This window comes from Brachyistius frenatus, unplaced genomic scaffold (assembly GCF_029030835.1).
Source record: "Brachyistius frenatus isolate BFR_SWC_R1_liver_20210118 unplaced genomic scaffold, ASM2903083v1 Contig_56, whole genome shotgun sequence".
NCBI lineage: Eukaryota > Metazoa > Chordata > Actinopteri > Embiotocidae > Brachyistius > Brachyistius frenatus.
This window is the reverse complement of record NW_027210655.1, coordinates 1,946,068-1,961,214: the sequence shown is the minus strand read 5'-3', so window position 1 is coordinate 1,961,214 and position 15,147 is coordinate 1,946,068. Positions and strand designations below refer to the sequence as shown.

General features: G+C 41.9%; 1 protein-coding gene across 3 annotated transcripts in view; it reads right to left on the bottom strand.

Moving 5' to 3' along the window:
- The window catches only part of lrrc4cb (leucine rich repeat containing 4C, genome duplicate b), a 42,978-nt gene extending 30,019 nt beyond the window's left edge, over positions 1–12,959 (bottom strand). For all 3 annotated transcript variants that reach the window (XM_069705442.1, XM_069705439.1, XM_069705438.1), the window contains exon 1: positions 12,378–12,959. The gene's annotated coding sequence lies outside the window, so the exon portion shown is untranslated. The remainder of the gene's footprint in view (positions 1–12,377) is intronic.
- Positions 12,960–15,147: the final 2,188 nt, after the last annotated feature.

The window sequence follows — 15,147 nt, the reverse complement described above, 5'->3', positions numbered from 1 at the left end:
ATAAACTTGGTTTCAACTTTAGTGAGTAAATCTTAAATTAAAACGCTTTATTTCACTGTCCCCCCCCCCCCCCCCCAAAAAAAAAAAAAAGCTTGGCAAAGTTGTTTGCTTGTGCTTCAGTAACCGGAGGCTTCTCGTTGGCGTGTACCGATAGCTTGTGGGACGTTTAGGGAAAGTTAGTAAATTGGAGTGTCTAGCCGTAACTTGCATTTGACGCTTTCAGCGGAAATCTATAAATTATAGCTTCAGAAAATAGCCTCGGTTACACGCTCCCTCTCTGAACTGCATAAACACTAAAGATTGGTACTGTAGTGGATGATATAATTGTCTTCTTCTTAAAATGATTTTCTTTTTTTTTTTTTTTTTAAATTGGTAAAGCAATAAGTATCATTCAGGAACAGGTATGGAAGTAAAGCAATCGGTACCGGTATTGGACATTTTGGAGCGATGGGAGGCCCCGCCTTGTCTTGTTTTCTTTCTATTGATCTTATAGAACACTGCAGCTGATGTACAGAAACCAATCATGATACTATTTACAATGTGCAGCTTCTCTGATCAGTGTTTTTTTTTTTTGATCATTTCATTGTTGTTGCTGTCTCTACCTCTGTCTATACTTTGGGGAGGTGGGGGAGAAGGGGTGAATCAATACAGGTTTGAAGTTTAACAAGGCTTACTTTCATCACACACACACACACACACACACAGTCGGTTAGACATGTACAGGTGTCTCGTGGGGCCTCCTTGCGGTGCTGCACTTTCCCCTGTATATGCTCAAACAGAATATACGAGCTCGAGGGCTTGGAAGAGGGCCAGGCTCGTCTCCTCCATTTTTGGGTCATAAATGCGGCCTCTGCCCAAGGACTGCAGGGCCTTTTAAAAACAGGGCTCAGCTTGATTGGACACACTTCTGTTGCTCCCTCCCGACTGCTAGCAAGCCAGCTGATCAGAGAGGCAGAACAAAGCCGCTCTCTTACAAGTCAGTCCGCTCTCAGCCTCTCTCGTACAGTAAACAGGATATGTATATATGTTTAAAAGAAAGACAAAAGAAGAAGAAGAAGAAGAGGAAGAAGAAAAAAGAAAAAAAAAAAAAGGCTGTCTTCGCTTCACCACTGCTTGTAGATGGTGGCTGTAAGGACAGCAGCCTGGAAATCGTTTTGCTCTGCGGCATACATTCAGCGTCGGCAGCTCATTTGAACGGCGGCGAGAGGATCAGCGATGGAAAGAAACCGAATTTAAATCCGCGCATCGGGCCAAGGAAGAGGGGGCAGAGTTTTCAAGTCAAAGTTCGGTTTATGAGCTCCTATGCATTCTGCATACGGCTTCTGCTCGCGCTGGTGTTTTGAACGTCTAATTTGCCCATGAATATTACAACGGGCGCCATTTGGCTCATGAATATGAAATAGATGGAACCACAGGCTCTCCCCATAATCAACAGTCGACACACACAGTCCGTCGTCAGCTCTCTAGCTCTGCGGCAGCATTTTCTCCAGTGCATTCAGCCATTCACGGCAGATCATAGCCTCGGCACGCTGTCAGTGTCGGTACAAACTGTCCGTGAATAACACGCGAATCCAGCGTCTTTTTTTTTTTTGTCACCGAGGATGTTTAAGTGGATCCCGGGCGCTCTCCCTCTCCTACTGTCTCTTCTCTGGCTGTCTCATCTGCATGTGCAGACAAGTGGTATTTACAGTGTAATTCCTTTGAACACTAACTTTCTTGATCACGGAGCAAAAAAAATAAATAAATGCGATTGCAATGTTTTATTCACTGCTGTTGGATAAACAGCGCGCTCGCTGTAGAGACAACAATGAAACATGATGCAGAGCTCGAACAGCTAATGCACCAACAGTCTCTGCCCATCCGTTTACCCCGCCTTAAGCCGCATGGCTCGGCTCCAGCATGGCCATATGCCCCTTAGCATAGCTGCTCTACGCTATATTAAATGACTCACGATAGTCGACATATCATCACTTCCCAAGAATGAGAGAAAACACGACTGGGGGATACTGGTGGAGACGCTGCTGCTCGTCTGGCTCACAGTGACACAGTTTCAGTGAAACAAGATTCAAATAGCACAGCAGAGATTTTTTTTTTTTTTAAAAGGGATGTATTTCTGTCATTATCAGTCCATTGACTAGTTTTGTCCTGAAATGATCAACAATTAAAAGCAAAAATACACCCATTGCAATTTCCAAAGCCCAAAGTGATGTTTTTAAATGACTTATTTTGTCTGACCAACATTTTAGAACACAAATATTTCAGTTCAGAATCATACAAAGGAAAATCCCCCCCAAAAAAATGTAAATGTGAAAAGTCTGAGAATTTGGAGGATTTTTGATAGAAACATGTTTGCTTGGTAATCCAATGACTCTTTGTGCATTTTTCTTGATAATTGAATAATCCGGTTTTAGCACTAATAACTTCTTGCAATCAGTTGACAAAAAAATTGGTAAACAACCTCTGAATAATCAATTCGTTTAATGAGAAAAATTCATTTAATGGTTTCAGCTTCCCTAAATGTGAGGATCTGATTGTTTCGCCATTCAGCTGTAAAAAAAAAATTAAAACACATAATTTGTCAGGAAAATTGTTGATACATTGATAATTAAAGTAAAGTTGTGGTGTGATTGATGCAGCATTATGAAAAGACACATTATATCGACTCAACAACACACAGTGGTCAAGTCAAAAACAAGGCAAAGTCATTTAAGATCCAAGGTTATCACCACAAACCATCATCATGCGTTGCATACAACTTTTTTTGAAAATCCAAATGTGATATCACATTTGAGAAGCAGGAACTAATCCATTTTTGGCAATTTATCAAAGTTATTTGATAAATAGTGAACACCGAATAACCATACATTATTTTTTTCCCACCTAACCTAAGTAATATTAAGTACGCATATAATTTGGGATATACAGCACGTGTTCAATTTTGGAGAGCCAACATGCAAAACGGAAATTCATGGAATTTTCTACGTTGTTTTAATTTGAAGACATATTTTCAGCCTTCAATTTGCATGATTGCCATATACACAGTGCTTTTGTTTTACATTACATCATGCAGACAAGCTGCAGGTTCTGTAACAGCCACACAGCCTGATCCACTTTGGATCCTTTGTTTTCAGACAGTGACCCATGAGTGAATTTCTAAGCACAGAAATGACAGAACAACAAAAACATGATCTGTCATGCAGTGCAACCAGGGAGGCGTCCTGTCATTCCCTACATTAATTTTGCATCATGACTACTCCAAATATAGCTGAAATCGTAAGAAATAACTGGCGGTATAGTCACGCTGTCTTCAGCATCGTGGAGTCAGTCTGGGGTCTATTTGAGGAGACGGAAGCCACTAAGAGATCTACAGGAAAAACTGTGGCGAGATGCTTGGAACAACTGCCCCCCCCACCGAGTACCTTGAAAAACCGTGTGGAGTTTTCTCCAGGAGAATTTGGGGTTGTTTTAGAGGCAAAAAGTGCTCATTTCAAATATTGATTAAAGTTTGTGCGGTTTACTTTGTAGGAAGTCAACTAATAAATAAAAAGTACTGATGTCATCACTTAGGAAACTAATAGTTTTAGTGCCTAAAATGTTGAGCCCGGTACTGTATGTCACCATGATTTATCAGTGTTTGCCGCACCTATGCTTCAAAAAGAGAAAGTTTGTTCACATCTGAGCAACAGGAACACTAAATGCTGACGCAATTCTTCTGAACAGGTTCAGGCTGGCTGTTTTCGTTCCACAGACGTTACAGAAAAGTTCAAACTTTATTTTCTTGGGTTTTTTTTGTCCTCCAGCCGACATGTGTATTCCACTTCTGCATGTCGCTTTAACATTTCCTTCACATTACTATTTGAATAGCGTTGTCTTCTATTCTTTTCACTGTAATTTTTTTTAAGTAGAATTCAAATTGAGTTGAAGCAGAACTATTTACTTGTTGCGTATTTACAGTTAATAGCTTTACGAAATTCATACTAATTTCAATTTCACTTTCAATTTAAGGTATGTATGCACTTAACACTGGCATTACGTTGTCATAATTAATACAAAAATCATTGGAATAGATTTTTGGGGCTGATACCAATATTTGGGGTAAAATTTTAAAAAAAAATCCGCTATTCTGTATGTGTGTGTATATGATCCCTCAAATGTGGTTTTGAGTGTTTAAACTGAAACCGTAAACGTCACTGGGAATTTAATAATGATAAGAAATATCTATTAAACTATAAAACAAAAACACAAATAAAACAATTTCTAATTTATTCGACGCATCTTTTTCTGCATTATGTTCTGTAAAAAAAAAAAAAAAAAAAAAGTCATATCCACACATATTGGCCAACATATACACCGATACCCATACATCTGTGCCAATATCTTTCGGGCTCTAATTGAATGGCATCGCTACAATGGAAGTCTTGAATGATTGTGATGTCGGTATCTGCAGTGACGTAAACCGATTGCCAGACGCAGGAAGCGAGTATAAGATCGAATTGTGTGTGCAGCTATCCTTTATCCTAAGTATCCTCTGGATGCTTAGTCAAGGCATAATACATCTCATGACAAATGGAAGGGACTTTGTGTTATTATTGGATGTACGAGACAAAGAAGAGCAAAATAAAAGCTTTTTCCCCCTTTCTCTTCCTTTGAACTTGAAGGACAAAATACTCTTGTGGCAAACAATGAGGTTTACCAATAATACATTAGTGCATAGCAACAAGGGAACATTATGTTCTAACAGCTTGGTTCAAGCCCAGAAAACAGTGCGTTTGAAGAAAAGTGTTGTCATAAAAGGCGGGAGGAACGTAGCAGTGGCGACTCCCGGCCTCGAACTAAAGAGGCAATCTTGTCATCCCTACAAGACTCCCCTCTCGGTTTAGTAGTGTTTGACTTGGCGCCAGTTACTGGGGTTTCATCTTTGCCAATTAAGCCAATCTAGTGTATTCCAGCAGCTACAATATGCGCTGTTTGCCAAAGCATTAATGAAGTAGATATTAATTTCATCCTTCCGCTGATTTTGCTTACTCTATTCATTGTATCACAAATCCCGGCCCGTCTCCTCGTGAGTTGCGACATGAAAGTCGGTGCATGCGCGGCCCTCAGTAACGTTAAGACACTCCTCGTCAAAGACATCTAAAGCTAAATGAACTGGCAGGCGATAGAATGTATATTAATATGTGGGGAATTAGATAAATAGGGGAAAGTTACAGAGAGAGAGAGAGAGATGGAAAAGAGGAGGAGGCATCGAACATGAGAGATAGAGGCTCATCATGACAGTCATCACTGCAGCTATTATCCCTAATTCTCTGAGGGAATATCTCAGTAAGGCGGAGTAAATTTGAGGCTGATAAGCAGACAATGAGATTTGCCCGCGCTTCGAGGCAAAGCCTTTCCAAGGGCTGGCTTTCACCTACACTAGGTTTGAACTTGACGCATCAAATGGCAGAATACTCCGATGACTCTCTTTGGCGCGGGTTTGGATTTTGCTGTGTAGTCGTGTTTTCAAGCGAAACATTCCAGGTGTCTCTGCAAACTGTTGCTGGGAATTTGACGCTCTGCCCTCTGCGAGTCTCCGGCTAATTAGTACCGTCGGAGCCGAAACCCTCGAAAAAGTCAAAGGTGCAGCTGTAACTTCTCGCAATTGGGACACACACTCGGGGAAATTTCTCCCGGCGTAAAGCTGCGGGCTGAGAGTGAAGGCAGAGCAGCGAGGAGTTTTGTTTTTCAGATGGGAAGAAGCAAATGGATGACGCGTTGGAGGTGTGCGATGCTCAGCCGACAGCGACGTCACCCGTCGGTTCGTGAACGGCCGTTGTGAAGCCGTGAGTTCGGATTTTGGCCGGCGTCATGTTCCTAGTCCCGGGTGGTTTGGAGCCGGCAGCCTGACTCTGTCTGATTGGACAGCCGGCGATACTACGACCCGCCCAGCGATAACTGTGATCTGACTGCTCCACGGGCCTGTCAATCAAACAGACAAGCCCCCCCCCCCCCCCAAAAAAAAAAACACAGCTGGAGGCTTTTTGAAGCCAACCTCTAGTGGCACTCGGTGGTATTGCAGCTTAAGGCGCTTCTATTCATTCATTTTTGTTGATCCCATAATGATAATTTCCTCTCCTAGACGATGTGTCGGTGCGTTTTTTAACACTATAGTGATATGATTCTGGCGTATGTGCAACATGAACTTGCGTAAAAGGTCAAAGGTCAGAGGCCTGGGTTGTAAATTAGGGCAATTCCCCTCAAGGCTTTTTTTTTTTTCTGGTTACTTGAAGTGTCTATGTTGAGTGTATGTATGATGAGACTATGCAGCTATGTTTAATTGACCAACGGAACGAGGAGAACGTACACTATAAAAGAAAGGACTTGTCTGTCAGGCTTCGAGATGAAGAAGGTGACTGTCCCCATATTACACTGTACAGCATAATATAATCATTTGTCAACGACCTGCAAGAATTTCATGTTTTTATTTAAGTCTTAAGCAGTTTTTCCACGACACTTGCAACGTGATTAGCAATAAAATGTGACTGCTCGGGATATAATCCTGCAGGAGTTTATACATTCATGGAGGTTTTCATACTGTTTTGGGACTCTGGCATTTAAAAAACAAGCTGCTCTTCCACCTTTTAAACATGCGCTGGTGGAGTGTTTTGATATTCATAAACATAAGTTTCTGAATTCTTTATTTTATGGATTACTAAATGCAAATTAAGCAGCTCTAGTTGACTGTACGTATTCCAATATTTCATCCCTTGCTGATCTGCATTTAAATTGCATTTTAACATCACGTAAACAAATGAGTCACATGTTTTGTCATGTACGTTTGACTTGTTCTGTCATTGCTGGTAACTGACTTCAGAGGAACCATAAATCAACATTTTAGCCGAATTAGCATTTTCTATTATCGTTGTATGCCATGCAATGGTAAAGTCAGGCTTAGTTGATTCTATATCGAGGAAAACCTGTTTCTGAATCTGAATCCAAGAATGAATCTTACAAATCAGAATCGTGTTCAGGCCCTTACTTCATTAAATCTATATTCTAATCTCACCATGGTTTAATTGTCAGCAGTTAGAAGTTAAAGAAGTTAGAAATAAGTCAATGCAAGACATATATATTTGGATATATAACATTACTGGACGTACACTCCAGCCAACTCGAGGTTGTTGAGATAAATCAGAATATTCATTTGGTGACTGGCGAGTCCAAAAATATCAGTTTTCTCAAACGTCTGGTTCACACACAGCCAATGTGTTGACTTAGACTTTTAGTGACCTGATTTGAACTTGTGGTTAGGACCTGCTCTGCACAGAAATGGAGCTGTTGAGCTGTGAAATTGTAGTCGTATTTATTTGTAAACAAGACACGCTAAAAAAACAAACAATGAATTTCGCCGAGCGGTAAATTAGATGTCTGGACATCTTTTGACCTTCAAATCAACAGTTTTAACGCTTTCTGGTATTACTGAATTGTTACCAGATAGACAGTGGAGATCGAAGATTTAATAAGAGGGTTTTTTTTTTTTTTTGCCATGAACTAATCAGCGTCTTTTGTGAGCTTGGAATCAGATCCGAAATGAAATCGACAATCGAAATATTCCGAATAATTCCCAGGATGCACTGTTTTCTGTGCTTTCGTGTCATCTGCTGTGATATGTTTTGATTTATTTGACCATATTCTTACACTAAGGACAACTTTTGAAATGGTACAAAATAGATTAAAAACAAAAGAAAAAAAAAGAAGCTGTCTTTAGGCCATTGTTTACTGTAATTATGAATTCTTCAGAGCAGTGAGCAGGACTCACGTCACAGAATATAATCACAGAAAATATTGTTGACTTCAGCACTAGCGCTAAACTGTATATATATATATATATATATATATATATATATGTGTGTGTGGGTTGTTGGGAATCTGTGGAGGAATCTATAAAGGTCGTTATGGCATTTGCGGAAGGTGGTTGCTGAAGAGGCAGAAAAACGTGGTACCTGTATAGCCTCAACATACTCTTCCCCACCAGAGGCTCTCGCTGGAGGTGGATGGCTGGGATCCTGTTGCAGGCCACTGCAGACACATGGTGCTCAACACAGATGCCGAAATAAAGCACCAACGGCCGCAGTCAAAACAATTATGACATTTGTGTCATAATTGGGATTTTTTTTTTTTTTTTTTTTTTTTTGCAGGCATCAACACTGTCACTCCACATAAGTCACACGTAGTTGTAATGAACAGTAGTGGGTCTACAGGCACATAACGGCGCATAACAGCCTCCTCAGACATCGCCACGTTAATATTTGTTGATTTTAGAAATGCCGACTCGTGAATGACACAGAGCAGGATTCGCTGAATAATCCCCTTTCTGGTGCACAAAGGCATAACTTAAGCTGCTACAGTGAATACTAAGTCTCTCTCTCCAGCCTGGCATGCGTTGGACTCTTTCACACCCGAGCAGTCCGACTCGCTCAGATCAGCCTGTCTCTCGACTCGACACAAACACATGTTTTGTGGAGGTACTACTGGAAAAGATACAGAGCGCTATCTATCAAAATGGAGCCGGCTGGAAGTCAGGGCTAATCCCGAGCTGCACCCCACTCACATATTCACATCGCATAGACACATATATATGTAAAAAAATATATGTGTAAAAATACATGTAAAAATATATGTAGAAAAAAGTATATATATGTATATACACACACACACACACACACACACATATAGGAATGCACACACTCTATCCCTGTTTAGTTAAGTTAAAACACACTGTGCTGTTTTTCCACTTTATCCAGACACCTCTGGCCCATAAATGATCTGCCACTGCTATCACCAGTCCTCACATCACACACACACACACACAGGAGTATAGAGGGCAAAGTTGATGAAACAACAAAATAGTGCGCAGTAAAGCATATTCCTCAAAAACTATCAGGGCCCGCATCCATCGTCCTAAAAGCAGAAGTGCATTGGATAAGATAGTAATTTGAAAATGAATCAGCATTTTTTTTTTTTTTTTTTTTTTTTCTGCAAATGACAGGTTGAAACCAAAGGATTTTAGAAATGGGCATTGATCTATATCTGCAGTTTCAGTCAAGAATTACCTGTCGTACCTTCACAAACACCAAACAACCATCGCACAAAGAGCCATTCAGGCTTGTCAAAAGGTTCGTCAATCATTGACTAAATGACAGCGACAAGGTGGAGCCACTGGGTAAAATATTTAGCATCAAGGGCTGCAGCAATTTATTACTCTCAACAGAGGATCAATCTCTCGATTGTTGTGTTTTTGATTAATCGATGAATAATTTCAAGTACAAATAGCTGAGAAAATTAAGAAAAATGCCCTTCAGTTTCCAAAAGCTGCATTTGACATCTTTAAATTGCAATACTAAAAACCAAGAGGCAAACGATATACAATAAGAAAATCAGAAAATCCTGATAATGTATAATATATCATCGTAATATGACTTCATTTATGTCATTACTTATTGATAGATTTTTTTTTTTTTTTCAGTTCTAGTTTAATCCCCAACAAACTTTAGTACCATCATAACTACAACAAGCAGATTTGTTTTTTCATCTTCAAAATATCATACAGAAATCAGATTCGGCTGCAGCACCAATGAACCGCTCTGAACTTTCAACAGTTGACCCGTCACCTGAGGATTTTGAGGAAACTAATTAAGAAATCCTAGTTTGGCTGACGGGTCATTGGACATCCAAAAGAAGGGGCGGGGGGGGGGGGCAGTTTATTCTCCACATGTGTGGGTCCGGTCATTTAAAATAGCTCTGTGATTAACGTCCCACCACGCTTAGTGTTGTGTAAAAACCCAGGGCTGACTCGGTTTGCTCATTATTTTGGCTCCTGTGGCTCAAAGAGAAAAAAAAAACCCTGAGAGTTTCATCAGCAGGGCTGATTGCTGAAATACATCTACTGTGGTGTACATTGCTCCACTTAAATGCTGTTTGATGATCGGTCAGAGCAGCTAAGGTCACAAATGGCATGAAACGGGAAACATTTGACTCTAGAAACAAAGACAAGGCAACGTGAATGGAGCCGCTACAACAACAACAAAAAAAAAAACGTTTTTCTGAGGCGGAAGAAGAAGGCGGCTTGTCAGAAGGAAAAATTAAGGAGGAGTATAATGGTGGAAAATGTAAAGCCCTTATTATATATTAATCACCTCTTTGATGCAGAAAGAACAAAAGCAGTGGGGGGGGGGGAGAGAGGTTTTAGGGAGGAGAGGAAAGAACCTCGGATGCTGATATGAGTCACCGTTCACCCTGTTCTGAACCAGTGGTTGACTACATGCGTGTCACGCATGAAAATAAATCTATTCAGCTTATTTCCCACAGTGAAGGCTTCTGTCAGTGGTTGTTCTGGTGAGCGGTTCTGGCTCGGTTTACACCCGTTCGTTCCCACAGCAGGCAGGTAAAGGACACCCCCTCTCCCTCCTCCCCCATTCAAAACCGCTTTTGGTGTTTCTGTCCTGATGAAGCGAAGCACGCAAATCATGTTAACCAGCCTTAATGGTCACACGTTCTCAACACTGAAACATCAATGCCGACCGCCTTTAAACTTCCTGTGAACGTCTGGTGAGAAATACTCACATCTCCAGGTTTTTTTTTTTATTTTTTATTTTTTTTTATTCTGAATCTAAAAAGCTGAGTGTAGCTGCTCAGGTGGCCCATTGCCCTATTGAGACACTTACTGGTGTGTGGCCTTCATTTTAACTCTTACCAGCGTATTACAGTGCACTGAAACAAAGGAGTAACAGCAGGTTTTAGACCTAGAACTGCAGAAACCAGCTGAAAATCATTTGTAAAGGAGCAGTAGTTCAGTATTTCTGCATAGAGGACACAGTGTATGTACTACATATTCAAATGCAGGGAAGAATAACACCTCAAATTACAGTTTTCAGACATTTAAAGACCGATACCGACACTAAATAATAAATGAACTGATCGGTAACAGGTTAATCTTTCTGCAATCGGCAGAACAACCCGCTGAAACGTCTTCTTAGCATTCAATTCCCCATTTAGTCGTCGAAAGAGCCAAACCAATCGAGCAAGACTACAAGTGAGACACCGCAGACTACATAATGGATAGACTGTGCTTATACATGCATGCCAATGCTGTGGTAACCAAAACCCAGAGTGACAGACCCATTCACACTCAGACTTGTGTTCTTCATTTTTTTTTTTTTTTACAGGCGGCTCGTAAAATCGCCAGATGTGAATTTGAAAGTGTACACTTGAGGAGGAACTGGTTTCTGGTTCAAGTGGGATGCTTTTTTGGCACCAGCACATTTCAGATGTGATGTCTGATCCAAACGCAGCTCTTCCTCTCTCTTTCTGCCCATTCCAACCAACACACGCATGTATTTTCAGCATCAGGGCATTTTCAGCACCTCCCACTGATGGACAGCTCCTATTCAACATCATTTCAAGGGCTGCATCGCCAAAAGCAACAACTTGACAGTTTAAATTATAAAATCCACCCCTGTGCTACTTCTGGTTAAACTGGTCATGCTGTGGTTTGGGTAGAAATGACAGCCTTGTTTCTGCTTGAGGTGAAGAACGCACGGGGTGGCCTGGCTGTTTTTTTTTTGTTGTTGTTTGTTTTGTTTCATACACGCCGGGTCAACACGCATAGAAAAAAAAAAAAGAAAGAAAAAGAGGAAATAAAAACAGATAGTGTAAAATCAAGCTCAATCTGAGGCTTTTTTTGCTTTCCAACTTCAAGCGCCCTTCCTCTACGGACCAACTGGTCCACCTGGCCAATCCGGCGCCCTTTTTGCTGCAAACGTGGATGCTGAGAATACCTGAACTGAATTTGAATTACCATATGACGTAGGCCTTTTTCTAGCAGTAATGTCCTACTGGCAACAGGGACTACCACAGACTCACAGTCAAGCGCTCAAACGCACAATTTGTTGCACCAGTTTACCTCCACATCTCCTCCAACCCCCTTTCTGTTCCTTTCTATCTCTCTCTCTCTCTCTATATATATATATATATATATATATATATATATATATATATACACACACACACACACACACACACTCTCTCTCTCTCACACACACACACACACACACACACACACACACACACATTACGACACGCGCACAATCGCTCACACCCGGAAAAAAGGATGCGACCGCTATCATAACCTACAGATGGAAAAAAAAAAAAAAAGAGAAAAAAAAAGAAAGACATATCCCCCAAAAATCAAAAAGTATCTTTCTTTACGTTGAAGTCTGTGAGCCAACCGCGAAACCACTGGGTTAAATGGCGATGAAAAAGATCAGTCTGCATGGGAACATACAGCAGCACACCGCGCCGAGCCGGCACAATTGGACTGAATTCAATCAAATACTTACGCATTTTCTCGAATAAATGGAATCGAGGTTGAGAGCAGTGCAGGCAAAATCAGCAGGGCCCCGGTCCCCGTTTTCAAGATGTGCAGTACGACCGAGGCACAGATCTCCATGTGAAAAGGAGGCTGCTGCAGTCCGCGTCTCTCTCGATCACAAGTCAAGATGCTCGCCTGCGAAAAATGCCAAACATTCAGAAAGAGTTGCGCGGATCTGCGGTGCGGCCACCATCCCCTCAGATGCAACGTACGCCGATGAAACCCCCCTCAGAGGACCAGCAGTATAGCCCCCCTGGACTTGAAAGGTATTCCTCTGGACTGAGGAGGAGGAAATCCTGCAGAGTTTTGGATCATGGGGGGGGGGGGGGGAGAAGGGGGGGTAGGAGGGGATCAAGTCCGTATATAGGCCCCCCCTTTTTTTTTTTTTTTTTTTTTGTTGTTGTTGCCCTCTTCCCGAACCAGTCACAGTCCGAAATCGACTCCCACCGGTGGTTTTCCTCTTTGGAAATCAAAAACCAAAAAAAAAAAAAAAAGGACAAAACCAAAAACCAAAAAAAAAGTGGAGTAATTCTTTTGGCAGTCCGGTTGTGATTTCTCTCCCCCCCCACCTCCCTCCCCTCCCCCCTCTCCAAACAAATTAACAGGATCAGTGGACAGACATGACAGTTAACAATTACCTTAAAGCATTGTGGATAAGGTCAGCGCGAGGGGAAAAAAAAAAATAATAATAAAAAAAAAAAAGGTGCAGAAAACGTCCTACAAAATAATCATAAAATTAAAAACCTGAGACTGCCTATTGGATAAAAAAAAAAAAAAGGATATCCGTCCCACTGCAACCATCACACGCGTCGCATCAGGACAAATGGGTTGCCATAGGCTGCTCTACAAAAAAAAAAAAAAAAAAAAAATCGCAGAGCATATGGCATAGAGTATTTTCCACGAAGAAGAATGGGGAAGATTCTACGGGTGCTATTTCCTCTCCCCCTCCAAAACAGTTCGGTGTATTGATTACATAAGCGCAGCTATTAGTAATAATTCCGCTTGTCAGGCAGCGTGTGTCCGATCCGGCTGGTGAGGCGGCGGCAGCAAGCAGCAAGCAGCATCCGTGTGTTGCAAATAAAGCGGGTTTTTTTTTTTTTTTTTTTTGCCACCGGCTCCCTAATGGTCCCCCCGCTCGCTGCAGTCCATGACTTGAATAGCGAGCACGTTGAAATCACGGTCTCCGGGCACAGGATCTGCGCGCGCGCGCGCGCGTGGGTGTTGAAATCACGTGTGTGTGTGTGTGTGTGAGTGGAGCGAAGTGTTGGTAAGGTGCGCGCATGTGGAGGCGTGAGCGTGTTCCCGTAATCGCCCAGGGACCACTTTAACTTTGACCACTTTGCCCGCGCGTCCGTCTGCCCATTTAAATCACCCAGCGGCCGTTAATTATCAGGGATCAATAGCATTAAACGCATAAATCCCGGAATCTGATGGCTCTCTCTCTCTCTGTGTGTGTGTGTGTGTGTGTGTGTGTGTGTGTGTGTGTGTGTGTGTGTGTGTGTGTGTGCGCGCGCGCGCGCACGATGGATTCAGTTTGTTGATGAGGTATGGTTGCCACCTACAGGCGTTATTCTCTACCCAGTCACCCAAAACGGACCATTTCCTCCGTCAGCATCCACAAATACATTCACATTCAACACGTTAGAGGTCTGATCTGATCGCCTTCTCCCTCCCTCCCCCACACAGTAAAAGCAGCCGTGCATGTGTCCATGTCACAACCAGGAGGAGGAAAGTCGTCATTCTGCTCTTGGTCTTGGCCGGAGGATCATTTTCCCACCTGCTATTTTTAGTGAGAGTGTTTATGAGCAAACAATTTATTCATTGAAATCTGCAAAAAGGTCATAAAACAAAAAACTTTATGGACTGCACAAGGCAGACAGGTTTGGTGGAGAAGGTGAGGAGGTTTCGGTGCCTTGTGAAGACCGGCAGGTAAGACAAGAAGCGAGCGTGGCTTTCATTGGATCTGAGATGAGCAGCCTGTCTCATTAGAGGACATAATGAACCGGCGAGTCGCCCCGGTCGCCGAGGCTTCGGCGCTTTATGAGATTGAGAAAGTCAGGGAGAGAGAACGAAGACTAATATAAATCAGTCATAATGGCACTGTAGTACATGTTGTTTTGATCGGCTAAAAAAACAAAACAAAAAAATCGAATGAGAGCTGAGTCGAGTCATATCCAGAGTAAATAATTACAGAGCTCTGGTAGGGGGAAAAAAAAAAAAAAAAAAACTTGAATAAATTGGGAGAGAAACATGAACCAGTGATGGCGAACGCTCTCCTAAAGGGCACGAGGTGTCACCGGACGGGTTGACGGGTATGAAAATGAGGTGAATGGTGTGCGAAGGCCTTCTCCGTCACCACATCAAAAGATTAACACCCGTGGGAGATTTTTTTTTTTTTTTTTGGACCGTTAGCTCTCCATCGACATCATCAAATCCAAAACGAAGACAGCTGCTAATAACTTCCTTATTATTAATGTCACAAATATCAGAAAACGGTGAAATACGTTGTACGTTTCCCCCCCCCCCCCAAACAACGATGTTGTTCCAATTAGGGACGGGCCCCGAATTTCAAATAGTCGTTATAATCTACAAAATCGATGAGTAAATGCTCATCCCTAGTTCTGATCAAACCGCTCGTCCAGTCAACGACTACCGAGTTGTTGTTTTTTTTGGGGGGAAAACCGCGAAGCCTGAACAGGTGAACTTTTAGCGTTTCTGTTAAAAGAAGACAAGACGTT